The 25,912-nt window shown below is 43.2% G+C and overlaps 1 protein-coding gene and 1 long non-coding RNA gene across 3 annotated transcripts in view; one reads left to right on the forward strand and one right to left on the reverse strand.

The window, feature by feature from the left end:
* Positions 1-25,912, forward strand: part of FGGY (FGGY carbohydrate kinase domain containing) — a 464,206-nt gene that overhangs the window by 257,547 nt on the left and 180,747 nt on the right. The window lies entirely within an intron of this gene.
* LOC115471591 lies at positions 1,392-25,682 on the reverse strand. Its single transcript, XR_003942373.1, has 4 exons — positions 25,672-25,682; positions 23,485-23,490; positions 7,279-7,290; positions 1,392-1,655 (listed from the first exon to the last, which is right to left on the reverse strand). It is a non-coding gene; the product is annotated as an uncharacterized LOC115471591 (long non-coding RNA).

A 25,912-nucleotide genomic window follows, 5' to 3' on the forward strand; every position in this document is an offset into this window, starting at 1 on the left:
ACCCATGAGAAGAACTTGGTGCTGCTCACCACCAAGTTTGTTGCTGCTCATGGGAGTGGAGGGGAGGGAGGAAGGGAAGGAGAGATAGAGAGAGATAATGGATCTCAGGAAAGAAAGAGAGATGATGGACGTGGGGGAAGAAGGAGGGAGATTATCACAGGGGCGTAGCCAGACACCCAATTTTGGGTGGGCCTGGGCCCAAGATGGGTGGGCAGAAGAACTTTGCTCTGTCCCACAAGTGATTTGGTCTCTCCCTCTCTCGCCTGCATGCCATTTGGTCTCTCAAACATCCTCCCTCCCTCCCCTCGCATGCAGCAACTAATACACACTGCTCATGTTGGCCCCACAGCCTTCCCTCTGATGCAAGTTCCTGTTTCTGCATAGGTGGGAATACATCAGAGGGAAGGCTGTGGGCTGGGGCAAATAGTATGTATCAGTCGCTGCTCGCTGCAGGCAAAGATCTGCTATTTACAAGGTATAAAGGAGGGACAGTTGTTGGGAGTTTTTGGCTGGTGAGGCTTATGGATCCCTGCCAGCCACATCATAGGTGTGCTGCTACTGGGTGGGCCTGAGCTCAAAGTGAGTGGGCCTGGGCCCATCCAGTCCCACCCTTGGCTACGCCACTGGATTATCAGTCCTTTAGGGAATGGAAGTGGGTGGGATTTGATATACCACCTTTTTGTGGTTACCATCAAGAAGTAAGATAAAAGCTACTGAGTTCTAGAACAAAACCTCAACCTACCACCCATCACTAGAAACTGGAAACATAGGACCTCTGGAGGTTGGCTACACTACACAAAATCACACCTGTAAAACTGAAAAATAAGCGCAATCATTGTTCATCCCCCTAGTTTAATGAAGAGCTATGACTGCCAAAAGACATTGCAGACAACTCGAAAGAAAGTGGATTATAGCGAACACAACAGAAAACAGAGACAAGCAATAACATTTTACAAACACATCATCAAACAAATGAAATCAAAGTTCTATAACACATATATAGGATCAGGCCACCCCAACATCAAGAAACTATATGGCCTAATAAACAACCTCCTCAACACTCAAACCGTGGTAGACACAAACGAAGACCCCCTCCCCCCGAGCGCCACGGACCTACCAAATATTTTGAACAGAAAGTGACCAACATTAGATTAGGCCTTCCAATGACCATTCATCCATTAGAGAGCTATCTTGTCCACAGGACACCACAAGGCGAGGCTGCACAAGCTGACAGAACCTGGACCTCCATTACACTACCATCTACCTCCGAGGTCCAAACCTCTCTCAGAAAGTATGTAATATCACTTTACATATTGGATGCTTGCCCAACCCTGCTCATGAGAAATGCCCCTACCTGGTTTATAGACTTGCTAACTGAACACATCTCCTACTCACTATGAGAAGGCCACTTCCTGAAGACCAAGGGAAACATAATGCTTACCCCAATCCTAAAAAACAACTCCGCTAAGAAGAATGACATAACTAATTACAGATCAGTGGCATCCATCCCACTCCTAGTCAAAGTCATGGAAGGGATAGTCACCAAACAATGGACTACCTATCTCATCACTCTGTCCTCCACCCCTCCCAGTCTGGTTTCAGACCACACCACAGCACGGAATCTGTTCTTCTATCACTGGTCGACGACATCAAAGCTGAGACAAGCAAAGGAAAGAAAGTACTGATACTCCATTTCAAGTGCTTTTGACATAGTTGACCATGACACACTCCTCTTCCTACTGAACTACATTGGCCTTGGAGGCCCTGTACTCAGATGGTTCACTGGTTTCCTCAAATCCAGATTGTACCAAATCAAATCAGCACATAATATCTCACCCTCCTGGACCCTGGGCTGTGGTATGCCACAAGGCTCTCCTCTGTCCCCAACACTATTCAATATTATGATGGCACCACTTGGCAACAAACAAGAAGCATTAGTGCTGAAATCACACATTTACGCAGATGATGTGACAATATACATACCCTTCTCTGGTGACTGAACTGACATCACAGACAGGATCCGAATTGGCCAAGACACAATGGAGACCTGGGCCTCCACCTTTAAGCTAAAGCTAAACAGAGAGAAAACCAAATTATTGGTTATATCTAGCACCTTCCATTCTATCCCCTACCACACTTTTACAATTGACCAAACAAGCTTCCCACTAGAAAGCAATCTTAAAATCCTAGGAGTCACCCTAGACCAAAACCTGACACTCAACAACCAAATAACATTGGTCACAAAGAAAGCTTTCAGAATGCTCTGGAAGTTGAGAAGAATCAAAAACCTCTTCCCGATCATAACCTTTCGTCACCTGGTTTAAACTGTGATACAAAACCCAACTGGACTACTGTAATGGTTTATACACAGGTTGCAAAGGTCTGAGTCTGAAAAACTACAAACCGTCCAAAACACGGCTGCCTACTTGATCTTCAGGTCTCTCCACTATTAAAGAGCCTCCCCCATACTGCAAACACTCCATTGGCTCCCCATAAAGGCCAGAATAAGCTTCAAGATCCTAACGCTCGTCTTTATAATCCTCCAATGACTAACCCCCACCTACATGATTACATTGATCAACCTCCCACTCAGAAATATCCTAATGGACACTCGAAACTACCTTTTACTCCACTTCCCAAACTGTAAAGCAGTAATATACGAATCTCAAGGTCCTCCTACCTCGCAACCCAGGCCTGGAACGCCTTCTCCACAAATATTAGGAGAATAAACAACTACCTTACATTTTGCAAAATGCTAATATCATATTTCTTCACAAAATATTTTACTGACACATGATAATTCTCTGAAGACCAGGCACATAACCCGATAACCGCTCCTGCCCATTCTCTGACTGCCTGAAAAATGACTCCTCCCTGTTCACTAGATCCTGAATCTTGCCCTCCATAATTACACAGCTATCTGATTATTCAGTACGATCCCTATTACACCATGGACTCTTGACTATAATGGCTCTTTTTTGCTGCTAACCAGTTGACTTGCAGCCTCTCTTTCTTACAATGTAACTGAAACAAAAGATTTGTTGTCATAGTAGGTTCCCTGCTACTTTGGAACCCATAACAATTACTTTTCTCTATTTGATTTATCTTCGCAAGCCCTTCACTACATTGTAAACCTGTTGATTGCATTTCCTAAGCCACAGAATGGATAATGTGGGATATAAGACTAAATAAATGGAAATGGAAATATACAGGTACTTATTTTGTACTTTGGGCAATGTGGCTTGCCTAGAGAGACAAGGAGCTGCAGTGGGAAATAAATAAAATTACCTTTAATTATTCAATTATTTATGATAAAATTAATTTTAATAGACTGATTAATCGCAATTAAAAATTTTAATTGAAATGGAGCCGTACCTAAAATGTCTAATGACACTTGGAAAAGGCTGCTTATAAAATTAGTTCACACCTAAAAGTAGGCACAGTATAAGCACATGCTAATACTGCAGGAGTGTTCAAGAGTTAGAATTTGGGTGGAGCACGGGCAGATGAGATTTATACACTCATTTTATAAAATATTTGCATCTAGGTGTAGTAGGGGGAGGTATGCACAGCAGGGCTGCCGAGAGGGGGGGGCGGGGGGACAAAATTCCCCAGGCCCGGCCCAGCGCTGGGGTCTGTCTCCCTCTCCTGCTCCCAGGCCGCCGGCGCCGCAGTCCCCAGCCTCAACCTGCCTACCCTCATCTCATTCGACAGCCCCCTTCTGCCTGCCACCGGGCCCCCCGCATTAAAAAAAAAAATCTCTAAATCAGCTCAGTCTCTTGGCGGCCCTGATGCACAGTGCTTATTTTGGGATAATTTGGTTGCACTTGTGGTAGTGGGAAATGGCTGCACTGTATGTAGTGTTGGCTCACAGTTTGCTGGAGGTGGAAGAGGCTTTGGAGGAGAGGTCTTGCAGGAGATACCCCCATCCCCAAGTATTCAGGCCTCAAATATGTTTTCTTGACCTCAACAATGCCCAACCAGGCATTGTAGGGGTTAGAGCTGTGGTACCTGAATGCAAGGGTGAGGGTTTGATTCCCACTGTGGGTAGGGGGGTGGGGGGAGGATGGTAATTTTTTTTATTTCCCCTGCTGTAGAGGCTACAATGAGCTAGGTAGGTGTGTGTACCACACAGAGCCCTTTGGTTTGGTGGCTGGTGGAGCGTAAGCAAGGGATCCCCCCTTCCCCTGTTCCTTTTCATGTCATCTCATATGTTGGGGGTTGGGGCCATTACATATGGGGGTTGCGGGCACACTGTCAAGAGGTTAGCTGTATCCTCAGCCCTTGATCTGGGACAAAGGTGTTATAGGGGTGCTCTGTTTATAATACGTGGGCCTGGAGGTGCTGCTGCAAGCACCAGATCAGCGCTGGGTTGTCCCTCTGGACACGTCAGTACTGGCGCCTCAGGGACTCCAGCTCCCTGTGAATGCCAAACCACCTGCAAAACACAAGTTTGTAGACCAGGGTTCAGGTGATGGGCCTTCACATACATTATTATTTTTGAAGCCAAGTTATGCAGTGCTCCTCATATAGGCTATGACAAATGGTAACACGCAGATGGGGGAGGGGGGGAATGCCTTACAATGCACAGGTGATATGTGAGCTGAGGTTGACATAGGAACAGAGATGGCATGGTGGCCTTTCTGTGCAGCATTGCAGGGATGTGCAGCGGGGTAAACCTGGTGTTCCTTTGGGCATCTGCATGTACTTTAGGGAGCTGCTACAAATGTTCCCATCACTGTGTAGTCGGGGCCAGGGAATGGGGGAAGGAGTGCAGGTCTCTGCAGTCCCTCATTATAGGTCTGCATGAGTGGTAGAGGGGGTTGCCCCCATATTTTCTGCGCACGTTTGTGGACGTAGGGACATCTAGTGACGATGGACGTTCTATGCTGTGTATTTTCAAGCTGCAGGGACATTTTTCACCACAGTTTAGAGACATTTTATTTCCATATGTCTATTTTCCATATTTTTGTACCTGAGTAAACATTTATACCTTTTTTCAATTATGGCCCTTCAATTTTGGACATTTTGGACATTTTGCAATAATTGTCTGTGGCGTGATTTAGATGTCATATCAAAAATACATCTTCCGTACCCTGGTACAGTCAATGGTAATAAGTCATCTGGACTACTGCAATGCACTGTACGCCGGGTGCAAAGAACAGACAATCAAAAAACTCCAAACTGCCCAGAATACGGCCACCAGACTCATATATGGAAAAACTAAATATGAAAGTGCAAAACCACTAAGAGAGAAACTTCACTGGCTCCCAATTAAGGAACGCATTGCGTTCAAGATCTGCACGATTGTACATAAAATCATTCATGCAGACGCCCCAATCTACATGCTAAACCTCGTGGACCTACCTCCCAGAAACGACACAAGATCATCTCGCAAATTTCTCAACCTGCACTACCCCAGCTGCAAAGGACTGAAGTACAAACTGATGCATGCCACTACCTTCTCGTGCACGAGCACACAGTTATGGAATGCATTACCCGCAGACTTGAAAGCAATCAACGAAAGAACTATCTTTTGAAAATCTCTGAAAACATTCTTCTTCAACAAGGCCTACAATGATCACCTATAATCTCACTAAGTCACCTCACCAACCCACTCAATTATGAAAGCTCACCTTATACAACTATCCTAATCACTACACATTACTAATTGTATCTGATATCTTGTTATGATAATGTCAACAAATCTATGTAAGCCACATTAAGCCTGCAAATAGGTGGGGGAATGTGGGATACAAATGCAATAAATAATAATAATAAATAAATACCCCTTCTTATTATCCTTTCAGAATCTTTTGGCCATTATGTCACGCATGGTCCAGTACTTGTTCATGTGCCATGATCTGATCATACGTCAATTGAATTGGCCATCATATTTCCTGGTATTAAGAGATCTGCTCCTGGTCCTAGTGTAAGATGTTGTGTTATTCGCTGAGAGATGGGCTCCACAGCTTGCCTCATTCTCAGGGCTGTCTGTGGATGATGCTGTAATGCTGTGGAACTCTACTCCCACCAAATCACTGGATTTACTAGCACCTCAGAAGTAAATAGTGATGAGAGAGACAACTTTGTTTTTTCTCTTTGGTTCAGTGCTCCTTTGAGGCAATTGAAGTGCTTACTCAGAAAATCTGAAAGAGTACTACTACTACTACTATTTAGCATTTCTATAGCGCTACAAAGCGTACGCAGCGCTGCAGAAACATAGAAGAAAGACAGTCCCTGCTCAAAGAGCTTACAATCTAATAGACAAAAATAAAGCAAGCAAATCAATTAATGGGTAGAGGAAAGAGGAGAGGAGGGTAGGTGGGGGCGAGTGGTTACAAGTCAAAAGCAATGTTAAAGAAGTGGGCTTTCAATCTAGATTTAAAGATGGTCAAGGATGGGGCAAGACGTAGGGGCTCAAGAAGTCTATTCCAGGCGTAGGGTGCATCAAGACAGAAGGAGCGAAGTCTGGAGTTGGCAGTAGCGAAGAAGGGAACAGATAAGAAGGATTTATCCATAGAACGGAGTGCACGGGAAGGGGTGTAGGGAAGGACGAGTATGGAGAGATACTGGGGAGCAGCAGAGTGAGTACATTTATAGGTTAGTAGAAGAAGTTTGAATAGGATGCGAAAACGGATAGGGAGCCAGTGAAGCGACTTGAGGAGAGGGGTAGTATGAGTAAAGCAACCCTGGCGGAAGACGAGACGAGCAGCAGAGTTTTGAACCGATTGGAGAGGGTAGAGGTGACTAAGTGGGAGGCCAGCAAGAAGTAGATTGCAGTAGTCCAAATGAGGCTAGTAGAGTTTAAACACACCTGCGAGTCTGCTAGAAACACTTATTTCAAAGTTAAAATTGATGACAGCTTTAAATCGTCCTAAAGAGCTTTTGAATCTATGAAGTTCCTCACATATGTTAAGTGAACTCATCTGAGAGAGTCTTTTTCTGCTGAGGACTTATGCAGGCTTTTATCTCTAAAAGAGAGAAAGTACTAAGTTGTTTTGATTCACAGTTTTTGCCTGAGCCTATAAATGCAATTGTGCCATCTGTTTGGACTGATTTTGAGCCAGCTTCCATCACAGAGATATGCTCAGTTGTTAAAGGCCTGAATCTTAGTAGATCATTATATGATTCATGTTCCTGTCTGATATTTTATCAAAGGTGTGATGATTTTGCTCTACCCCTGGCCTATTTAATGAATACCTATTTTCTGATACCTTGAAGGTTGCTACTGTCTGTTCACTTCTTTAGAAAAAATATTTTAGATACTACTAGTACTACTTAACATTTCTAAAGCGCTACTAGGGTTACGCAGCGCTGTACAATTTAACATAGAAGGACAATCCCTGCTCAAAGAGCTTACAATCTAAAGGACAAGTGAACAGTCAGACCGATAGGGGCAGACAAATTGGGGCAATGTAGAATTCCTGAAAGGTAAGAGTTAGGTAGATACCAAGGTTCTATCTAATTATAGACATTTCATTGCTACCAGCTCTTGTCAGAATGATAGATAAAGCTGTACTTACCATGCTTAATGATTATGTTGAACAGAAATCACTATTAGACCAATATCAGTATGGCTTTCACAAAGCACATAGCACTGAGTCATTTTTGTTATCTGCTGTGGACATCATTGGACAGGGCTTGAGCATTTCTCTTATTTTATGCTGGTTTTGATGGACATCTCTGCAGCTGTCAATACTTTAAACCATTTGTTTCTTCTCTAATGCTTATATCCCTTTGGAGTCAAGGTTCTCAGTATCTTAATAGCGGGGGCCACACAAGCAATATATTCAATAACCCCAGTGCTACACAACCATCTCAAAGCCGTAACAAAGTCTTATTATTACAGGCAAGGCGTTATACCGTACAACTGTCCATAAAATCTTAAATGAATGAAACGGACCTCAGTTGTAACTCTTTTCACACAGGAACTCACTCCTATGATTTACCAACTTCATCATTGGTCTTTATAACTTATTTGTACTTTTACTCTCATATACGTACAAATTTATACTGTTTTGGCTAAAATGAGATTAAAAGTACAAATAAGTTATAAAGACCGACGACGAAGTTGGTAAATTATAGGACTGAGTTTCAGTGTGAAAAGAATTATCACTGAGGTCTGTTTCATTCATTTAAGATTTTATGGAGAGTTGTATGATATGGCAAGAGTCCGCCGAGGCAGAGGAACACGGGGGAATGAACAGCAAAAACAAAGGAGTGGAATATAAACCAGACTAACCAGAGACAAACGAGTTGTATGATATAACACGTTGCCTGTGATACTGTTAAGGCTTTGAGACTGTTGTAGTGCTGGGCTTATTGGATATATATATTCATTTAGAGTGGCTGGTATTGTCCATACTTGGGGCTAGGTTTACTAAGCGGCGCTATGGGCGTGTTAGCATTTTTAACATGTGTAAATGGTTTACGCGTGTTAGACGCTAACGCGCCCATAGAAATGTATAGGCATTTTAGCGTTTAATGCGCCTTAAATTTACAGGTGCATTAAAAACACTAATGCACCTTAGTAAACATACCCCTTAGTTTTTCTCATTTTTGACCAACCGCTCCCAACAGGCTTTGTTAAATAATCTGCCTCATTCCAACCTTTGGTATCTGATGTTCCCCTGTCTGACCTGTTCAATATCTATTAGGTTCTACTCTGTCAGATTTTTCACAATTTGGATGTGTATTTAATTCTTTTTCTCATTTGACACCTTGTGTAATGATGCTGCCTTAAAGCTACATAGATGCTTCCAGAAAGCATTCTCTTTGGTTGGCGGCCAATCAATTATCCCTGAATCTGGCTTAGTAAGAGACCATGGTGTACAGTCATTCTCCATCTGATGATGTCTGTACTCAATTGATATTTAATGGCTTAGAGGTGCTCATTTTGCAAAACGGTCTTCAGCTTGGGTGTCACACTTGATTCCTCTCTTTCCATGAAATCGCATGTTGTCAATGGTACAATCTTCCTTAGATTTAAATCTACTCAGTAGACTTAAATAATATATCTTGAACAAAGCTAGTGCAACTCCTTACAGTTAATGTAGAATGCCTTTGCCTGATTGCTGACTGGCATGCTGAGATGTCAATATATTACTCCCTGTCTTCTGGCCTTGCATTGGCTCCCAGTATGGTGACACATTACCTTTAAGATTCTCCTTTTAATTCACATGTCATTTCAGGCCAGTGGCGTAGCCACAGATGGGCCTGGGTGGGCTGGGGCCCACCCACTTAGGGCTCAGGCCCACCCAACAGTAGCGCATGTTTAGCAGTAGCTGGTGGGGATCCTAGGCTCTGCCAGCTGAAGACTTCCCCCTGAGGGTAATAAAAACGCTGCTGTCCACGATACTGGCACCTGTGAATGCTCAGTTTTCAGCACATGCCTGCTGTAGACTACCAAGGTGGAGAGAAGCATTTTCCCAACAGCTGAGATTTTTTGTGGGGGGGAGGGGGGGGAACATTTGGTGCCCACCCGCTTCTTGCCTAGGCCCACCCAAAATCTGCTGTCTGGCTACGCCCCTGGTTCAGGCATTTTTTATCAACTGTATTGACAATATATTGCACCTATCTGCTTGCAATTCTGTCCATAGCAAAGATTCGTTGTGCAGAGACTCAATCCTCGACGCCCTCCATTGTGGGATCATTCCTTTGGAATAAGCTTCCAAAAGAGTTGAGGTTACAGTCTTTTTTTTGTTTTCACAGGCCTTAGCAGGGCACGTTAAATCTTTTACTCACTAAGGGGGTCTGTTACAAAGGCGAGCTAGCAGTTAGTGCGTGATAATGGTTAGCACGCGCTAAACGCTAGAGACGCCCATAGAAATATATGGATGTCTCTAACGTTTAGCACGTGCTAAACATTCTACCACACCTTTGTAAAAGGATCCCTAAATTCTCAAATTTATTGGAAATTTAATGACAGTTTCAGCTTTTATCTGGTTATTTGCAGACCATGCAATTTCTTTTCAGCATTCATCAGGTTGTTTCCTCAGTGCCCATGTGAGATAGTTATTACCCGTAGATTTTTGTTTGTTTCATTGTGGTTTATTTAATTCCAGTATCCTAGATGTATTCTCAAATGTAATCTAATCTTCAACTGAAGCAGTGAGAATGGCTTATTCGTGTAGTGTACATGTGTTTGATGAATTGTTGTTTCAACATTACTGTCTGGGAATCCTGCCATTAACACCTGTATTTTAATTATCAGCTGATGCATACATGGCCACCTGGCTGACTGCATGCATACCTGCACGTTACAGTTCTCCAGGATATATGCCAGATTTAGTAGTGCATAAAGTTCAGCAAAGATTCACTTTGATAGACATCTCACATATAATGTTTCTTTACAGAGGGTAGTGTTGATAGCAGGAGAGTTATACTATTACTGCCAGACATTTTGTATGGTGCTTTAAGACCTAAGCAGTGCATACAGATATGTATAAGAGAGGATTCTTGCTGTGTGGAGTTTGGATGAGAAATCAGGGCAGGCATACAGGACAAATGTGAAGCATCTGGAATTTTCTCTGTTGCCGAACAATGGTTAAAAACAACAAGGCTATGATCAGGAGACCCAGGAGGGAATTCGATCAATGGCATCAAAACTTAGGCGCCAAACAAATTCAGCGCTTTTCTATGAAGGACACATGCCTTATATAGAATAGTGTTTAGAACCAATCCTGCGCCTAACTTATTAAGCCTGCTGAAATCAGGTGTAAATGCTGGTGCCCAGGTTATTTATTTTTGTTACATTTGTACGCTGTGCTTTCCCACTCATGGCAGGCTCAATGTGGCAGGCAATGGAGGGTTAAGTGACTTGACCAGAGTCACAAGGAGCTGCCTGTGCCGGGAATTGAACTCAGTTCCCCAGGATCAAAGTCCACCACCCTAACCACTAGGCCACTCCTCCACTAGGAGGCAGTGGCCTAGTGGTTAGGGTTAGGCAGTGTAAGTAGAATTCTGTAATTCTGTGTTCAATTTTTTTCGAACACTCTAACATGCCCATGGCCATGCCCCCTTTTGAGATACGTGCCGTGGGAGTTAGGCACCATGCCTTATAGAATAGTGTGCATCCAGATGCACGCTCAGATTTTAATGAGTTCTAGTTAACATGAATAATTGGCACCCGGTTATTGGTGGTTCAGAGCTCATTATCCAGTTTATATGCACATGCATCTCAGAAGCGTGTCCAACTTTGGGCGCCATATATAGGTTCCAGGGGCCAGAGTATAAGGTTTAAAAGCAGCCTCAAAATTCTGCAAGATTGCAGTTTTAGACAGATGTGGAGGGGCACTTTTGAAAGAAACGTCCAAGTTGCAATTTGGACGTCCTTGCAAAACTGCGAAATCCAGGGACGGGGAAACCCGTATTTTTGAAACAAGATGGATGTCCATTTTTCGTTTTGAAAATACCATCAGAGACATCCAAATCCTTAAATTTGGACGTCCCTGGACATGGACTTTTCTGACTTTCGGCATTTGTAGTGCACTGGTCCCCCTGACATACCAGGACACCAGCCGGGCACCCTAGAGGGCACTGCAGTGGACTTCATAAAATGCTCCCAGGAACGTAACTCCCTTACCTTGTGTGCTGAGCCCCCCCCCCCCCCCCCCCCGCAAAACCCATTATCCCCAACTGTACACCGCTACCATAGCCCTTATGGGTGAAGGGGGGCACCTATATATGGATACAGTGGGTCCGTGGTGGGTTTTGGAGAGCTCGCTGTTTCCTCCACAAATGTAACAGGTAAGGGGGGGGTATGGGTCTGGGTCCGCCTGTCTGAAGTGCACTGCAGTACCCACTAAAACTGCTCCTGGGACCTTCATGCGCTGTCATGGACCGGAGTATGACATCTGATGCTGGCATAGAGGCTGGCATGACATATTTTTAAACATGTTTTTTGAGGGTGGGAGGGGGTTAGTGACCACTGGGGGAGTAACGGGAGGTCATCCCCGATTCTCTCCGTTGGTCATCTGGTCATTTTGGGCACCTTTTTGTGGCTTATTCGTTACAAAAACACGTCTGGGTGAAAACATCCAAGTGTTCGTCAGGGACGTCCTTGTTTTTTTCGATTATGGGTCAAAGGCGTCTAAGTATTAGGCATGCCCAAGTCCCGCCTTCGCTATGCCTCCGACACACCCTCTTGAACTTTGGATGTCCTTGCGACGGACTGCAGTTGGAGACATCCAAAACCGGGTTTCCATTATACCAATTTAGACGTCTCTGGGAGAAGAACATCCATCTTCCAATTTATGTCAAAAGATGGACGTCCTTCTCTTTCGAAAATGAGCCCAATTGTGACCCGGTAGTAGCCAGGGCAGAAGCCCCCTCACTGAAGAGGGTGGGGTGTGGCCATTCCCAGCCAGCTGAAAGTATGCTGATCTGAGCAACAGGGAAGAGAATGGCCCCAGCCCAATAGAGGGAGGGAAATAGGAAAGGGAGGATCTTGAGCCCTTGGAGAGTGAGCTGTCACCTTTGAAACCTGATGAAAGCTCAGTAGACATGAAGGCGGAAAAATCAAACTGCACAGAGATCGAAGGGGCAGGATACCTCATCCCATTAAAACTATGAAGTTTAAGTTTGTGAACATTATCTTGCAATTTTTATTGTTGTAAAGAAAACCAGGCTGGAAGGTTTTAGTTGAAAGAATCAATTCACAGCTGCAGGCAGTACCAGTGTGATTTCAAACACTGGGAGGGAAGAAGGCTGCACAGCCTTGGCACAAAAACTAGAAAGCCAAGGCTATATTTTTGTTGACCCTTGTGTTTTAATGTTTGGGTTTTGAACAAAAACGAAAAGAGAAAAACATGGGATTTTCAGTGCCTCCATTAAAAGACTCCTAAGGAAGTGGCATGAAGAAAGTGAGATAGGGATGGTGAAAGGGGACACCCTATTGGTGAAATAATGGATCTGAATACTGCATGAATAAATAGCTGCTGAAGACAAGGCAGTGTTTTGCAGAATTTATTTTTTCTTTTTCTTGGTGTTTTTGAATGAACGGTGTCCCTGTGGCAAGAAACTACGCAACTGCAGTAGTGATATCCTCATGAGAGCGGGTGCAAGAGTGGGAACAGAGCAACCGGAGTATTGAATTGGGACTCTCAAAGCTTATATTACAGATACCCCATGACAATATGTATATATGTATATAATGCCTTTCTATGGTACCACTAAAGCAGTTACAATTCTTTCTCTGTCCCTGGTGGGCTCATGATCCAAGTTTTGTACCTGGGCCAATGGAGAGTTAAGTGACTTGCCCATGTTCACAAGGAGCTGCAGTGGGAATTGAGTCTGCTTCCCCTGGTTCTCAGCCCACTGCACTAACCATTAGGCTAGTCCTGTGCCTTCTCCACAGCAGCTGTGACATTTAATCTACACATTCATCGCTAAATTCTATATAACGCGCCTATAGTTCTGCGCTGAAATCCAAGCGTATTCTGTAACAATGTGCATAACTTAATTGGCTTAATCTAATTAGCATTGTTAAGAGTACTTAACAAGCAATAATGAGCACTAATTGACAATAATTAGAATTCACATAGGTACATAAGTATTGTACTACTGGGAAAGACCAAAGGTCCATCGAGCCCAGCATCCTGTTTCAAACAGTGCCAATCCAGGTCACAAATACCCGGCAAGATCCCAAAAATGTACAAAACATTTTATACTGCTTATCCCAGAAATAGTGGATTTTCCCCATTTAATAACGGTCTATGGACTTTCCCTTTAGGAAGCCATCCAACCCTTTTTTAAACTCCGCTAAGCTAACCGCCTTTACCACATTCTCTGGCAACGAATTCCAGAGTTTAATTGCACGTTGAGTGAAGAAAACTTTTCTCCGGTTCATTTTAAATTTACTACATTGTAGCTTCATTGCATGCCCCCTAGTCCTAGTATTTTTGGAAAGCGTGAACAGACGCTTCACATCTACCCGTTCAACTCCACTCATTATTTTACGGGCACAACTTCCTAAGTATACTCTGTAATGCACTGCACCTAAATTTTAATGTGTGCAGGCAAAAAGAGGCATGCCGGGAAATGGGCATTTCATGAGCATTCCAAAATTTACATGTGGTGTTATAGAATGTGGCGCCTCAATCTACACACCGGGATTTAATGCCACATTTTCGTTGGTGTAAATGGAGGCACATAGTTTTAGGCACTAGGATATCAACTAAGCATATTCTATATACCATGCCTAAATCTAGGTGCCGGTTATAGAATACGCTTCAGCGGAAATGTTTTCTGTGTGGATTTTCTAGCCGCCATATATATAGAATCTGGCCCCCAGTGCCCTTACCTGGACTGCAGCTGCTGCTAAATATCTAGAATAGAACAGGAAGCGCCACTGCTATCCAGATGGTGGCGATATTGAGGCTGCTATCCATATACAGGGGAATTGTATATATGTGGTGAAATTGAAATTGCTATGTTTATGTTTATTCCACACTTGATTTACCGCCTTTCTGTAAGTCAAAGCGGTTTACATATACTATTTTTGCAGGCACTTTTCTGTCCAAAATGGGCTCACAATCCATCCAGACTTAATTTTTACCTGGACATTTAGCTAGAGAGTGAAGTGGATCTCGTTGTTCTCCAGATAACTTGGCACTCCGCCCACGTACTGCCTCGGCACTGTCCACATAGTGGCGCAGAATATCTGTGGATAGTGGCTTCTAAGGCATTTATCTGGAATAAACGCCTTCGACTATATCACACCCTGAGATTTTGGAGCTAGATTTGAATATGGCCAAACGGGGAACATGATGCACCAATTCAGAAAGTCTATGCTGGGAATATGATGCAGCAAGGTGAAGCGTTCTGAGTCAGGAACTGCGAAAGAAAGAGATGGGTTCCAACTTGACTGAATCTTATCTTCCCTATCCCACTATAACATCTTTTGTACTTATCCCCTACCGGACTTGGCGAATGCCTTTACGGTATTATGTAAGCCACATTGAGCCTGCAAATATGTTGGAAAATGTGGGATACAAATGTAACAAATAAATGAGTAACTTGTTTAATGAATGGAGTTCATGAACAGGGCTCTAGAATGAGAAGAGAGGAGAGATAAGAAAGAACTTCAAAGTGAATGCACCCGTACTGTAGTGAGTTAGAGAAACTTAAAACTGTAAGCAGATAGAGAGCCAATGAAACTAGAGAAGAACGGATTACATGGTTGCAATGAATAGATTATATGGAGAGAGATGATTCAAAGGATAGTTCCTTTAACTTTGTATGCATTTACTTATTCGTAAAGTTGGCATGTGATTTGTTTGTACAAAGATATCAAGTTTGATTACAAATTAACTGTCTTATCTTGGAATGATTTGAATTGAGTTTTGCAGCATTTTTAATACAGTTCCTATTGTGTTTCATACAAACTGTGGACTAGAGTTTTACATTGCATGAGAGAGAGATTCACTCCTAGACCTATAAAAATAGAGCAGAGGAAACAAGACTAGCTCGAACCCTGCAGCCTACCAGATTTTATCTGGCTCCAGCCTGCGCCCAGTTCAGTACATTGGAGTAAGAAAGGAAGAGCATTTTTTATTTTGTGGCCCAGGTGGAGGGTGCCCAACCTGAGAGCTAGTCAGTGCTTTGGACGCTTTTGAGAGTGTGAGTCCCGGGTTACACATGCTTGAGTTCTTTCAGTACACCATCCAGTCCAGGTGATTTACTACTCTTTAATTTGTTGATTTGGCTCAGTATGTCTTCCAGGTTTATTTATTTATTAGGATTTATTTACCGCCTTTTTGAAGGTTGACCAAGATTTCTTTCAGTTCCTCCACATCATCACCCTTGAAAACTATTTCTGGTATAGGTAGATCTCTTACATATTCTTCCATAAAAGCCAACGCAAATAATTCATTCCGTCACTCCGCTTTGTCATCCCTGAGCACCCCTTTTGCTCCTTGATGATCTAAAGGTCCCATGGATTCCCTCACAGGCTCTCTGCTTCTGATGCACCTGATAAAGTTATTACTATGAGTTTTTGCCTCTGCGGCAAGTTTCTCTTAAGAACATAAGCATTGCCGTACTGGAACAGAGCAAAGATCCATCAAGCCCAGTATCCTGTTTCCAACGGTGGTCAATCTAGATCCCAAGTACCTGGCAAGATCCCAGAACAGAAAAACAGATTTTATGCTGCTTATCCTAGAATATGCAGCGGTTTTTCCCAAGTCCGTCTTAACAATGGGTTATGGACTTTTAGGAAACTATCCAAAACATTTTTAAACCCTGCTAAGCTAACGGCTTTTACCACATTCTGTGGCAACAAATTCCAGAGTTTAATTACTCGTTGAGTGAAAAAATATTTTCTCCAATTCATTTTAAATTTACTACTTAGTAGCTTCTTTTTGTGCCCCCTAGTCCTAGTATTTTTGGAAAGAGTAAACAAGCGATTCATATCTCTACCTGTTCCACTCCACTCAGTATTTTATAAACCTCTATCTCCTCTCTGCTATCTCTTCTCCAAGCTGAAGAGCCGTAGTTGCTTTAGCCTTTCCTCATTGAAGTTGTCCCATCCCCTTTATCATTTTCATCGCCCTTCTCTGTAACTTTTCTAATTCCACTATATCTTTTTTGAGATGCGGTGACCAGAACTGCACACAGTATTCAAATTGTGGTCGCACCATACAGCGATACAAAGGCATTATAACATTCTCAGTTTTGTTTTCCATTTTTTTCCTAATAATTACTAACATTCTATTTGCTTTCTTAGCCGCTGCTGCAGATTGAACAGAGGGTTTAAAGGTATCATCAACAATGACACCTAGATCCTTTTCCTGGTCGGTGACATCTAATGTGGAACCTTGCATCATGTAACTATGGTTTGGGTTCCTCTTTCACACATGCATCACTTTGCACTTGCACACATTAAAAGTCATCTGCCATTTGGATGCCCAGTCTCCCAGTCTTGAAAGGTCCTCTTGAAATTTTTCACAGTCCTCTAGTGATTTAACAACTTTGAATAACTTTGTGTCATCAGCAAATTGAATTACTTCACTAGTTATTCCCATCTCTAGATCATTTATAAATATGTTATTAAAAAAAACAGCAGTCCCAGCACAGACCCCTGGGAAACCTCACTATCTACCCTTCTTCATTTGCTCTTTTAGCCTTCTTTATCAGTACTTTATCTTGACAGTGCTTATGTTGCTTCTTATTCTCTTCATTCAGATCCTTTTTCATTCTTTGAAGGATGTTGTTTTGGCTCTAATAGCCTCTTTCACTTCACCTTTTAACCATGCTGCCTGTTATTTGCTCTTCTTTACACCTTTGTTAATACATGGAATACATCTGGTTTGGGCTTCCAAGATGGTATTTTTAAACAGCGCCAATGCCCAATTTAAAGCTCTAACCTTTGCGGCCAATCCTTTTAGCTCCTTTTTAATCATTTTCCTCATTTTATGATAGTCACCCTTTTGAAAATTAAATGCTGCCACAGTAGTTTTTCTTAGTCACTTCACTGCAGATATCGGCTCAAATTTGATCATATTATGATCACTGTTTCTCAGAGGACCCAACACTATTACCTCTCATACTATGCCCAGCATTCCACTAAGGACTAGATTTAAAATAGCTCCCCCTCTTATTGGTTACTGGAACAGTTGCTCCAAGAAGCAGTCATTTATTACGTCTAGGAATTTTACCTTCTTAGTGATAAAACACTTATATACAGGAATATACTAGACTAGTAAAAAAGGCCCGTTTCTGACACAAATGAAACGGGCGCTAGCAAGGTTTTCCTCATTTAGCAGTTGCCTTTGAGGTGCGATGCCCCCCCTCCCAGCACCATCCCACCCACAGCGATGCATCCGGCCGCAGCCATCCAACCCACCGTGCCCATCGCACCCACCTTCGCGTTGGTTTGGCGGCGGGGGACCCGTAACCCCGCCACCACAAGTCCTGTGTGCTGACTACGGCGTCATCGTCGGCGTTGGTAGCTGTGCAGGGCGGAGTTCTGTGCGTCTGACGTCATAGACGTGCAGGACGTCAGACACACAGAAGCCCTGCCTCTACAGGCTAGGAACGCCGAAGATGACGCCATAGTGAGCAGACAGGGCTTGTGCTGGCGGGGTTTCGGGTCCCCCGCCGGCAAAGCAACGCGAAGGTGGGTGTCTCAGGAGGGGGTTGTTGCGGGGGGGGGGGGTGCTGGAGGTCTTTGTGTTCAGCTGCAGCTTTAGGGGGGGGGGGGTCTACGAATCTGTGGGCGGGGGGTTGTATTTTTGAGGTTTGGTGCGCAGGGGGGGGGGGGTTGGATGTGGGAACAGTGGTCTCCGGAGTCATTTGCACTCTGGAGCTTTGGAGGTGCATCCCCTTTCCGCGGGTGGGTGCGTGGGTGCGAACCGTTTGTTTAGGTTTTTTTTCCTGCCCTCAACGTCATGACGCTTGACACGAGGGCGGGGCACGGGTCAGTGGGGTGGCTTCACCACCATGAATCCACGAACCGTTCTGGGAGACTGACTGACTTCAGTGACGTCAGTGTCCTCAGAACGTTGAGGTTGCTTTTTATTATAGTAGATTCCGCAAAATCCTCAAATTGTTCCTATTCAAACAAACTCTCACAAAGAACCATATCTCAAACAATGAATTATTACCTGAATTGGTTATTACTCTATTCACCATTAAATTTCTCTTTCCTTCATGTACAAGTTTTAATTCATAATAGATTTTCTAAATGTTAAACATCCATTGCTATCCCAATATGTTTATGATATTGTATTGTAAAATTGGATTCTTACAACAAATTATTTTCTTATGCATTATACTTTGATATGTATCCTATATATAAGCCACATTGAACTCAAACTTGTTTGGGATAATGTGGGATATAAATGTCACAAATAAATAAATATTCAAATATTCGGTAATTTAAATCACCCATTATTATAGTGTTGCCCAGTTTGCCAGTTTTCCTAATTTTGGTAAACATTTCTTTATCTGTTCGTTCTGTCCTGGTGGATGGTAGTACAGCCCTTCCCTTCCCACATGGAATTTCCATCCATAAGGATTCCATTCTACTATCTGTTTCATGTAGAATGTATATTTTATTTGACGCAATTCCCTCTTTCAAGGTTTCAAGGTTCAAGGTGATACCTTCATTTCGAGGTATCACTCATGGGCATACCAGGAGAAATGTTTCTCAGTCCAGGGTCCAGAATATAAATTGCCACAACGCCTCGGTTCTCACTCATGCCTTTAGAAATCAGAACTGAAAACTTTTCTTTTTTTTGGCTGTATATTCCTAGATTTTTGGCTGGTTTGTTTTGCCTTGTGTAGCAGGTGAGCCTGATCACCTAAGATTGGTCAAACAGATCCCCTCCCTTATTCCTTCTCCCCTCTCTTTTTCTTATCAAAATTGTGGTTCATTCCCCTCCTTGATCATGTCTTGTCTCTCCCTTCCCCATTCCTGAATTAGTTAGATTGTAAGCCACTCGGACATTTTTATGATGGGTGGGATAGTAAATCCCTAATAAACCTTGAAACCTCCCACATTTTCCTATGTTATTGGTACCCACCTATACCAAGACAGCTGGCTCTACACCAGCACTATCTAAAATCCTATCTAGGTGATGCATGAGGTCCACCATCTTCACACCAGACAGGCAAGTGACCAGGTGATCTTCAGGTTAACCAGCCACCCAGTTATCTACATGCCTAATGATCAGGGCCATGCCTAGGGTCTCTGGCGCCCCCCCCCCCCCCCCCCCCCCCCCCCGTGAAAATGATCGCTCACTACTTGCCACACTGAAAGGAATTGTCAGCAATATTCTTAGAAACAAATTGCTATACATTGCAAAATACTACTACTACTACTACTAACTAGCATTTCTAAAGCGCTACTAGGGTTACGCAGCGCTGTACAATTTAAACATAGAAGGACAGTCCCTGCTCAAAGAGCTTACAATCTAAAAGACAAGAGAACAATCTAAAGACAAGTGAACAATCTAGAGGACGAGTGAACAGTTAATCTGATAGGGTGGATAGATAAGATAGATAAGATAGCAGATGTAAATTCTCAAAGTGGACATATTCCAAACGCTAAAATGAAAATAAAATGATTTTTTTTTCTACCTTTGTTGTCTGGTGACTTTCTTTTTCCGATCATGCTGGCCCAGTATCTGATTCTGCTGCTATCTGTCCTCTTAACTCCGTTTCCAGGGCTTCCTTTCCATTTATTTCTTTACTTTCCTCCTTTCTTCTTCATTTCTTGCTGTATATCCATTTCCAGCAATTTCTTCTCTCTCCCTGGGTCCTGCCCTCCCATCCATGTCCATCCTTGTCCCTCTCTGCCCTTCCCTCCTCCATCCATAGCCAGCAATCCTCCTCTCTCCCCTTCCCTCCATTTTCAGCAATTTGTCCTCTCCCTGGGCCCTGCCCTCCCATCCATGTCAAATCCTTGTCCCTCTCTGCCCGTCCCTCCTCCATCCATAGCCAGCAATCCTCCTCTCTCCCCTCCCCTCCATTTCCAGCAATTTGTCCTCTCCCTGGGCCCTGCCCTCCCATCCATGTCTATCCTTGCCCCTCTCTGCCCTTCTCTCCTCCATCCATAGCCAGCAATCCTCCTTTCTCCCCTCCCCTCCATTTCCAGCAATTTGTCCTCTCCCTGGATCCTGCCCTCCCATCCATGCTTCTCTGCCCTTCCCTTACCTCAGCTCCGCGCCCTGGGGCCTTTAAATCTTTTACCACCGGTCGCAGCAGCGTCAGTGAAAGCGCTGCCGACGTCTCCCTTCCCTTCGCGCTCGTTGGTTCCCTCAGTGTCCCGCCTTCTTCTGATGTCAGGTAAGCGGCGAGGGTAAGCACCGCGGCGGCGCCCTCCAGAGGTCGGCGCCCCCCTGCAGTGCTTACCCCGCTTACCTTATCGGCACGACCCTGCTAATGATCAAATCATCAGCTACAACATCTATCCTAACCTTTCCCTCCTGGGCAGAAGACTCTGGAGACACATCCTTGGTGTGAGAAGATATCACATCCCCCAGTGGGCAGGTCCTGGCAGCAGGATTACTTCCTACTTCACCATGGTGATGCTGTCCTTTTAGGAAATCTCCTTCCTCCAGTGCAGCACAGGGGCTGCCAGATTGGAGGTGGAACTTCTCTACGGTATCCCTATAGGTCTCCTCTGTGTACCTGTCTGTCTCTCTCAGCTCCTCCAAGTCTGATATTCTAGCCTCAAGAGAACGGACTTGTTCTCTGAGGGCTAGGAGCTCTTTCCTTCAATACAATTGCAATATAACTAAATGAATACATTCATGGTACTGTTTACCACTTATAAAGAATGCATGATTAAGATAGAGTAGATTTCCAAACCTGTATATATTTCATACTTGCTTCCTGTTTTTTGATAGAATGTTAGGTAGTTGGGAGCATGACATACAGCTAGTCTTATCAGATTTTTTTTTTTTGGAAATAACCAAAAGTCTGAGATGATGATACAGCATCTAGTACATCTTTTCCAGTACCAGCAGGGGTTCTATAATGGTGGCATGTCTCTGGCATGGCATCATGCAGTCTGGTAAATAGTTTAGATGTATGACCAGCCAGGCATATATTCCTGCTTCTCTGCATAGCAGGAAGGTCTCACCTAAATGGATTGTATTTACCGTTAAATAGGGTTTATTTGGATTTACATCACACCTTTTTTTTTTTTTGGTAGCTCAAGGAAAGTTAGTTTCCTTTCCCCAAAGATCTTCCTATTTCTTTTTTTGTTTTATCTAAGTTTGTATCTGAGGCAATGGAAGCTCACAGGGATCATCAGTGGGATTCGAACCCTGGCTTCCCCATTTCTTAGTTTGCTGCTCTGACCACTAGACTAGTCCACTTTCCCAGGTGCTCCTGAAAGGTGGCAGCCATTTTGCTGACCTTTTGAATTGCCTTTCTGCTGATGAACAATCACCATCTATTCATAACTGTTTGTTCCTGACGTCAAGAAAGGTAATTGTATATGTGGCATTGTCCCCTAGGTATTCATTAGTCAAAGAACCTGGTCAGAAGAGATTTGGTATAATAGCTTTGATCTCTGAGATGGACGTCCATGAATGCCTAATAATTGTATAGTGCAACTTGACCAATAAAAACAATGCAAACATTTGACTGGCACAGTCAGCAGTAACGAATGGTCAGTAGTAATTATTATGATATTCTGTGCTAAGCACGGAGTCTGAGATAGCTGTTTGTGTTATGTACAGATGACTAAGAAAAAATTGCAGATGCTGCAGAATTTTATGTTTCAAAAACTTGCAGCTGTGTGGCCTATGCCTCTTGGGAAAAATTAAACTTCATTAATCTCCTTTCTGGTATTTATGTACCCAGTATTCAGCTAGGGTGGTCGCTGTATAAAACTTGAGTGTCAGCCCCGATGCTTAACTTTATACATATGTTCAGTGGCACCTTCTGTCTATAGTGCTGCTGAAACAAACCACCACCAGGGACTATCGATTCAGCAGGCCTTAATTAAATGGATAACTTTTTCATTTAGGGGTTTATTTACTTATTTATTTGTTACATTGGTATTCCACATGTCCCCACCTTTTTGCAGGCTCAGTGTGGCTTACATTTTACAGTGTTAGCCAATTCCGGTCTGAACAAATACATGGTATTTATTTTTATTACATTTGTACCCCATGCTTTCCCACTCATGGCAGGCTCTATGCGGCAGGCAATGGAGGGTTAAGTGACTTGCCCAGAGTTCACAAGGAGCTGCCTGTGCTGGGAATTGAACTCAGTTCCTCAGAACCAAAGTCCACCACCCTAACCACTAGGCCACTCCTCCACCTCCTGAATACAAAGTGATATTGTGGTAAGATAGGTAATTGGGGGGAACTTAAAGAGGGAGAGGAGAGGAAGAGTCAGGTAATGTCCATTACGGTCTTTGGTTGTATTGTATCACAAGTGTTCAGGTATTTTATGTTGGGTCGGTGGGGTATGCTCTTCTGAACAGGGCTGTCTTTAGTGCTTTCTGGAAATTTAGGTGGTCGAGCGTAGTTTTTACTGCTTTTGGTAGTGCGTTCCATAGTTGTGCGCTTAAGTAGGAAAAGCTGGATGCATAGGTGGACTTGTATTTGAGTCCTTTACTGATCATTAAAGTGATTGATAATTAAAGTGATTTAACTGGCAGAAACAGGTCCGAGCTGGTTAAAGCACTTGTTCAGGGGTATCTGCTGATATTCAGCAGCAGTTAACCAGTTATCTCCTGATATTCAGCAGCAGTTAACCAGTTAGTACCACTGAATATCGCCACAGACTGCTAAACTCAAAGCCAGCTATTTTGTGGATGGTCCATGGGCGGAGTTGGCTCTTACGCAGTTAAGTGCCAATATTCAGCACTTAGGGATCTTTTACTAAGCCGTGGTAGTGTTTTTAGCGCGTGCTAAATGCAAGAGATGCCCATATATTCCTATGCCATCACCTCAGTTTATCCTCATTACCCAACTAAACATACTGAGGCGCTTTCAAGGGATGATCAGATTAGCGTACCGACCTCTACAATGGCTATGAATTACATAGTAACATAGTAGATGACGGCAGAAAAAGACCTGCATGGTCCATCCAGTCTGCCCAAGACAAACTCATATGTGTATACCTTACCTTGAATTTGTACCTGTCCTTTTCAGGGCACAGACCGTATAAGTCTGCCCAGCAGTATTTCCCGCCTCCCAACCACCTCCTCAGTATTTCCCGCCTCCCATCATCGGCTCTGGTACAGACCGTATAAGTCTGCCCTCCCCTATCCTAGCCTGCCAACCACCAACCCCAATTACTTTGAGCCAAGCATTTTGAAAGAGGCGGTATCGCGATCCTCATAAATCCCAATTTTTAGATTTTTCTTTGATTTTCTAGTATAACATTTACGTATATCATATATCTTCATTTCTCCATTTTTATCTTTTAATATCAAATGAATACTTAGCTTTTCAGCTACATTAGAAAATATGTGGTGGATACTGAGTCTGCACCGCATATTATCTAATGTAGCTGAAAAGCTAAGTATTCATTTGATATTAAAAGATAAAAATGGAGAAATGAAGATATAGGATATACGTAAATGTTATACTAGAAAATCAAAGAAAAATCTAAAAATTGGGATTTATGAGGATCGCGATACCGTCTCTTTCAAAATGCTTGGCTCAAAGTAATTCATAGCCATTGTAGAGGTCGATACGCTAATCTGATGATCCCTTGAAAGCGCCTCAGTATGTTTAGTTATGTAATGAGGATAAATTGAGGTGAAGCCGAGTATACTTGCTTGGGTTTAATTATCACTCCCTCCACATACAGAATTGATTATATGCCTATATACCACCATATATTCCTATGGGCATCTCTAGTGTTTAGTGTGTGCTAATCATTAGCGCACACTAAAAACACTACTTCAGCTTAGTAAAAGACCACCTAAGTTTAGCAATCAAATTGGACTGCATGAAAGTCAGTTCTATCTTTATGCACTGCCCAGACATGGCCTGTCATTGAATATCCAGGAATATGCCAGCGGGGGCTAAAAAACGCTCACGACAACCAGCTGAATATCAGCCCTTTAGCTGCTAAATATCACTGCTAAGTTTCCAGGCCACTTTTCCCCCTCTCCTAGCCCAGCCCCTTTTTATTCAGATAATATCTGTCCTGTTTACTAAGCCGCACTATAGGCACACTAAAGCTTTGAGGGGTCCTTTTACCAAGCTGCGGGATAGAGGGCCCTGCGCTGGTGATAGGGTCCATTTTTACCGTAGGGAGTAAAAAGACCCCAGGCACACATGGCCATGCGGTAAGAGAAGTTACCGCCACCCACTGAGGTAGCGATAAGGGCTCCCGCCCTAACCGGGCAGCACACGGCGCTGTCTGATTATCACTGGGTTATCCCCGCGCAAGTCATTTCCGGGGGTTTTCTTTTTTCTCCCCGGAAATGTGTACTCGGGGTGGGACTACCGCTGGCAGCCGCGTTGGGCTGCCGGTAGTCCTGAAAGAGCAAGCGGTAAGCCTGCGTTGGGCTTACCGCCGCTCTGTAAAAGGGCTCTTAGTGTGCACTAAAAACGCTAGCGCACCTTACTAAACAGAACCCTTAGTGAGTTATCCATATAATTTTTCAAAATACACAAGCAAGTTATGCATTTGCCACCTGCTGGCAAACAAATATGCTGATAATTAAGCCCCGTGTTTAGTACTATTCTTGTTGACTGCAAATAATGAGGTCAATATTCAGTTGAGTAGCAAATGCAATAATATCTTATGCATTTAAATGTATTAACAACAAAAACCTCCTCAATCAAGAACATTAGTTAGGTTGTCATATCTTTGATATAAGGGAAACATATCCATTTTCATACATAAAATACTCAGGCAGTTTCATAGGTCTTCATTGATTCTTGTTTTCATACTTGTATTGACCTAAGTAATTCACTTATTCTTCAGTTTTCCATGATATGAACTCATATTATAACCAACTTTATTCACTTAAAAATCTTCCAAATATTAGACACTTGTCTTTATCCCTAGGTTTTGGGGTTTTTTTTAACTCAAGGGATATTTTGCTTCTTTTGGTTTCCCAGCCTATCAGGTGAAATGTGAATTCGTGTCAGAATAAGCTTTCCTGCTCCTGCTCCTCCTAAACATGTGTTTTCCAGATAAGAGGTCATAGGCTTTTGAAATCTGCTGCAGGAGAAGAATGACTGAGTATCAGTATAAGGCGTAGTCAGACAACAGAGGATTTAAATATGTTGTTTGTATATTATTTATAGAATCATCTTTAGAAGTGATTTGGGGGGGGGGGGGGCGCCAAATTTTGAGCACCATTTGTAGAATTTCCTCCTATGTGAATATTTACCTAGTTGTGCTAGTATTATTCTACAAAGAAAAGTAGATGGGGAAGCCACTGCTTGCCCTGGGATTGGTAGCATGGAATGTTGCTGCT

Source organism: Microcaecilia unicolor, chromosome 6 (genome assembly GCF_901765095.1).
Source record: "Microcaecilia unicolor chromosome 6, aMicUni1.1, whole genome shotgun sequence".
NCBI classification, from domain to species: Eukaryota; Metazoa; Chordata; class Amphibia; order Gymnophiona; family Siphonopidae; genus Microcaecilia; species Microcaecilia unicolor.